Raw genomic sequence first — 6,328 nt, 5'->3', positions numbered from 1 at the left:
TCCAGTCCTGCCACTCTTTAGCCAATTTCGCACTCTCGATTTGTTCGCATCTGAACATCGGTATAGGACGACTATCGTCCATCTGAAAAAACAGAATCGTAATCAGATCGATGCTTTCGAGACTGCGTAGAAATAGATGAATTATTTGCTCTACACTTTTCCGCAAATAATATTAATATTTGGGCGCTCTAGCAACAAACATTAACAGTCTTTTTTTCACTATATTCAGTTCTCCAACTCTATTCAGGCACTCTAGCACTAAATAATGCAATTATGTATTGATGCCATTAAACCTGTTACCAGGCACTCTAGCACTAGGCAACGCAAAATTGAACTCTAGGCACTCTAGCACTAGCTGATTCAAACTTCTAGGCGCTCTAGCTCTAGACTTTTCTGTGGTTGCGTGAATGCTCGACTTCCAGCATAAAGCATAACCTCATTTTTATCTGTTACGGGGCTCGCTATGCGCCCCGGTTAGCTGCTAAAATAAAATACAAAATGTAATTTAGTCTCACATTTACCTCCAATCGTTCCACTTTTCTCCTCGTCGCCAATTGTAGTAATTAACGCAGTATTATTCCCGATTTTGTACTTATATTTTCCGCAGCCCGAGGCACTAATATTTGTCTGCACGTTTTCCTCGTAAAGCTCCCGTCTCATCTGTCAAATCTCACCTCATGTGCACGCTTCTCTGGAAATACACAAAACATTAATATGAGATACCCAAAGCATTAAATGTAGGTAATAATAGGTGATACCCTACAGTCAGCAACCGCAATTAGTGCAATAGATCCAAGCCAAATGTAGAAGACCATTGACCAACTGCAAAAAAGATAGCAACAGCACATTCAAAAACAGTAGCAGCAGCATACTATACTGTACCATGCGGTGTGCAGGAGGACTTTTTTATTCAGTTGGTGCGGCAAGGTGAGGCATTTTTATTACCTTTTTTATTTCGAAAGGATCAGTACCGTGTTTAGTACATTGTAGTGTAATACCCTATTCTTTTTTAAAAGCTCGAGTTCACTCATTTACGGATATTTTTTTATTATGGTTTTTTTCAGATCGAACACCAACAACATAATATCATGGTAATCACCCAGCAAGAGAACGCAGTGATAATGGGCCAACAGAAAACACAACATCAAGATGCTCGGAAAGGACTTTCTCTTTCGGTATGTATTTACCAGTAGCATCCCTCCTCCAAACATTCCTTTGCATATCTAGATGTCCACACATTCAGAGAACAAACATAATGGCACGTCATGTTCAATCGGCTAACCGTTTGGAATAAGCGCTCATCATCGGTTTCATGGCAGGGAAGCGAGCAGGCAAAAGAAGGCATCATTTTTTCCGCAAGGTCACTCTGGTCAAAATTTCAGCGAATTGCAAGGAATAAACCACCCGAGGGACAGTACCCGTGCTGATTCAGGACGATTTCCCATACTTTGTACCTTGCTATTGAATTTTAATACCCGATCGAAACGATGGCAAGCGCTACCGATAACTGGGTCAAAAAGACGACGGATCAAGAAATTTCTGCACACGGTAAGTGTTTTTTTGTTATAACCTATTTTTGAAGCGATCATTGGGATGGGATTTGAATTTTTCTTTTCAATACAAATAGGTTAGCGAACTGAGTACATATCACCAAGGATAAGGATTCAGAGCCGGCGGCTGGCAGTCCAGAGAAAGAGAATGCGGAAAAACCTAGTCCACCGGCAGTAGAACCAAAGCTGCACCTGATGTTTGGAGTTCGGTAGCTACGGAAATTCTGACTTCTCCTGAAGAAAAACAAGCTGCAAGAGAAAATGGAGAAACACCTTCCTCCGCGGAAGATGCAGAGGCATTCAAGTAAGTCGAAATCTGCAGAAAATTTTAATTAGGACATAAGGAACATTGACAGCCTCCCTTTGTTTACTTTCTCTTTCGATTATGACGTCACTATAACACTTTGCACTAATTTTCCAGTACATAGCCGATGGTTTTTACTAAAATATTATGTAAAGAGTTGAGTACTAAATATTGAAACGACCAAGTAACAAACAGAGGAGAAAGACCCCAAAGAGAATCTCATTGTTGCTTACGTCCTATTCTAAATTTTCTCCCGAAATATTTAGCATCAGCTTTAAAATTATCCGTGACTAATCTTTTAGCCCGGCGGATGCAGATTTGCTAATGAAAGATGTTCGCTAAGGTCTAGTAGAATCAAAGCTGGATCTGAAGGTGCAGCGGAAGGATTCTTCTTCGCCGGTTGGTTGGTTACAACTTTCTAAGCTTTGCACGTGAAGCCGGAATTACTTCAAGGAGTCTATGCGATGGGTTTCAACGCCCCTTCCAAGATTCAGGAGATGGCTCTACCTACTCTGTTGGCCGGTCCGCCACGGAATATAATCGCCCAGAGTCAGTCGGGAACAGGAAAAACCGCTGCCTTCGTGCTGGCAATGCTCAGTTGAGTCCATCAGTTAAAAAACTATCTGCAGGTGATTTGCCTTTCCCCCACGTATGAGCTGGCAATTCAGAAGGGGGAAGTAGCTGCCAAAATGGCAAAGTTTTATCCGGAAATCAAACTTCCGTTCGCGGTGAGGAGACCGTCAAAGGGCCGAAGCTGACTAATCATATCATCGGAACACCCGGCAAGCTAATGGACTGGGGTATAAAGTTCAGGACGTACGACCTAGTTTTCCATTTTTGTACTGGACGAGGCGGGTGTTATGGTCGGTGTTCTTCTTGGCCACGTACGAGCGCGAGGTGATGGAGTTTGCCGAGTACATCGTACCCAATCCGATCGTCATTCGGCAGGCGCGGGAGCAAGAATCACTCGATAACATCAAACAGTACTACGTCAAGTTCCGCAACCAGGACGAGAAATTGTGTGATTATCGTCGGACAAGCGATCATTTTCTGTCATATGATGTATAGGACAGTTGTAAACTCCAAGTAAACTTATTTTCAGAACTGTTAATCGATCGAAACAGGTACGCAAAACGGCCGGTTGGTTGACCGGCAGGATGTCCCAGGATGGTCACTCGGTAGCGGTACTGTCCGGTGATCTCACGGTGGAGCAACGGTTGGAACGAACGTTTTGTCCAGGGGTAAGTTCCACCACTTGATTCTGGCTACAGCACCAGGTTACGGAGAGATTCTTTCGTCTTAGGTATCGACGTCGAACAGGTGACCATTGTCGTCAACTTCGACCTGCCGATGGATTAGTAGGGACGAGCCGATTGCGAAACGTATCTACATCGAATTAGACGCACCGGTAGATTCGATAAGTGTGATTAATTCTTGTGATCCTATAGATTGTATTTCTTCCCACTTCTTTAACAGAACGGAATCACCATCAACCTAGTGGGCAGTGATCGAAGCATGATGATTTGCAGATCAATCGAAAAACACTTCCGGAAAAAGATTCAGTTGCTAGACGCGGAGAACTCGGACGAAATTTAAAAGATCGCACCGTAAAGTGTTTTCGACCAGCTACTGGTGAAAGGCGTAGAAGCTTTTTTGGGTCATACTTGTTTTGATTCTGAATTTATAATTTTATATTTTTTTAATTTTTTTTTTCTTCCTTGATCTGACATAAGGTATACAAATGTAACCAACAGGGTACCGTAAGCTAATAAATTTACAATTACAATTTATCTCTACCCAGTTCTATCCAAACATTTGAAAAGAGCCTAACTGCAAAATGTAACAAATTGAAATTTCATGTTTTCCATTAACAAATATCTACCCGAGCACGTACATAACGCAACATTTGATTATGAAGAATTTTGATAGCGATTTTACAACAATTTATAAAAGGGCCTAATTGATTTTTATGACCGAACTGATTATGAAAGGACCTAACTGATTGAAAAGTGCCTAACTAGCAATACACTCGTTTTAAATGGATTATAACGTATTATTGTATTATGACTGATTGTAAAAGGCTTATAACATCTTTTCCATAATTTACATACAGGGTCAATCTGACCATCAAATTAGAATTCAGTTAATTCGTCTAACTTTCGGTGTAATATCAGACTTGAACAGCATTTTTTGTGTGAGGTATTCTGCCGCTAGAAGCAAAACTGTCCCATGTGCTATGGGAATCCCTATACACATGGGACAATTATGCTTCTTGCGGGAGTAATACAAGTAGTAGCAATATGCGCAATTCCTCAAACCTCTCTAGTGTTTCATGCAATAAGAATTACCACGAATTACTTATGGCAATAAATTTTAATTACGATTCTCACAATTGTTATACCAAAAATAGGTTTGTATCCGTACTGATTATTGGTAGCATTCCCTGAGACTTCCAGAACCTTTAGTAGTAGCCATTGTTATCATAATCGATTTTTAACGTCAGCCAAAGTTTAAAGCCTAGGGTTTGGTTCGACCTGAAACCGATTGAGTCGGAGTCGGTTGTTATATTTGCGTTATATTTCCGGATTCCGAAACGTGTTTCGAAAGGTAGTTTTCCCGAGACTTGTGAAAGCGGTAAAGGCGGCCAAGGCAATCAGATTTGCTTCTTAATGGTCAAACGCCGATTTAGAGTTACGATTCGGACAATTATAATAGATTTGGTTTTAGCGAATTTCGATCATTTCCCTGGGTCTTCTAGAACCGGTAGAAGCAGCCAATTTAGATAGAAAATGGCCAGCCAATGATTTAAATTTCCGATTGCAGGAATTGTGCTGTCTAAATTGGTCAGACTGAACTTCCCCGAGACATCCCGAACCGTCACAAATAAGCATTATGATTAATCATGCTCGAAATATGATTCACGCTGAGTACGTCACTTCCCTGAGAGCTTCATGAATGGCAAATAGGTTTACAATTGTTACTGATTTCATACACATCCGTGATGAATTAATTCTTCTTCTTCTTCCAATTCTGTTTATTTTCCGTCGGCCTATTTCCGCTACGAGGCCAAACACCGACGCCAGAGAGGTGACACTCCCACTATCTGGATTGGATATCGACCCATCAACTCATGGACCGGGGACCAACGGCTTTACTTCCCTTCCGAAGGAAGGCGTGACCTCAGATTTTTCTCACCTCTGAAAAATCTCAACGACCTCGACTGGGATTGAACCCAGACCAACTGGGGTGGGTGGCGGTCACGCTTACCACCCAACCATCGGCGCCGTCGTGATGAATTAATAAAATACATCATTTAAAACATTTAAATGACAACAGAAATATAAAAAAGAAATAAACAAACAACAGCTGATGTCGTTTTCCAGTTATCAAAAGCTCATCTAACAGCAAACACACAGACTAGTTTTCGCGAGCAAATGTCAAAATTCCGCACGGAAGAAGGAAAAATATTTCGCGACCTCATTTCGCAAGAGGTGCATACTAATGTCGCCACTGAACTGAAAACCGGGTTGGGTTGCAACCTGAAATATATTTCGGGTTCGCTCACACCACCGCTGTTTGGCGAGAACCCAACTCAGTTTCATTAAAAACGTTCGTTTGAAGCAACTAACCTGGGTTAGTTTCTAGGTTCTCAATCGAAAACGACATTATGTAAATCGTGTTGAAGGTAGTTTCCATTTAACCACGGCAAAAATTACAACTCATTGATAGGTTTTTTATACTCAAATTTAAGTTGAATTTACCTAATTTTGAGTTCACCCCAAACAACTCAAAAGTACACTGAAAAAAATCCAAACGTTAATTCTATTTGCTTCAAATCGCTTAAAATTCATATGAAGAAGAAATGCTATTGTTATCACGCGCACACATACCTTCTATGTGTCAACTGTATAAACTATGTATGCACACACATAAGTTATATGTGCATATTGTTATAGAATGGGGTTTTATGTGCCTAATAGTTATGAAATGTGAATGTAAGATTAATATTTCTTGTAAATATGCACATTAGGTTTATGTGCCAGCAAATAGTGTCTATATGCCTCCGCTAATTGCAAAAATCTATGTGTAAAATCAATAGGCATAATGTTTACTTTTTTTTGAGTGTACCTTCCTCCACGGAAGACCTCGACTGAGTCGAATCTCTCGTTTTGTTTTTGACAACACTAATAAGTGCGAAAGAGACGCACAACTCAAAAGTAAGTTAAAAGAACTTATTCTGCAGGTTGTTTTATTTAACCGTGTATATATATATATTCTAGAGAAAATTTTCAATAGGACGTAAGTAACAATGAGATTCTCTTTGGGGTCTTTCTATTTTGTTCATTACTCGGCCATTTCAACATTTACTACTCTACTCTTTGCATAATATTCTAGTAAAAACCGTCGGCTTTCGATATGTACTGGAAAATTAGTGCAAAGTGTTGTAATGACGTCGTAATAAACGAAAGAGAAA

General features: G+C 40.3%; 1 long non-coding RNA gene across 1 annotated transcript; it reads left to right on the top strand.

Moving 5' to 3' along the window:
- Positions 1 to 779: 779 nt before the first annotated feature.
- On the top strand, positions 780 to 2,124 carry LOC131678016 (uncharacterized). Its single transcript, XR_009303536.1, has 4 exons — positions 780 to 927; positions 1,065 to 1,175; positions 1,246 to 1,548; positions 1,628 to 2,124. It is a non-coding gene; the product is annotated as an uncharacterized LOC131678016 (long non-coding RNA).
- Positions 2,125 to 6,328: the final 4,204 nt, after the last annotated feature.

The sequence above is a fragment of the Topomyia yanbarensis genome, chromosome 1, assembly GCF_030247195.1.
Source record: "Topomyia yanbarensis strain Yona2022 chromosome 1, ASM3024719v1, whole genome shotgun sequence".
NCBI classification, from domain to species: Eukaryota; Metazoa; Arthropoda; class Insecta; order Diptera; family Culicidae; genus Topomyia; species Topomyia yanbarensis.
The sequence above is the reverse complement of the archived record's forward strand: the minus strand, read 5'-3'. Positions and strand labels throughout refer to the sequence as shown.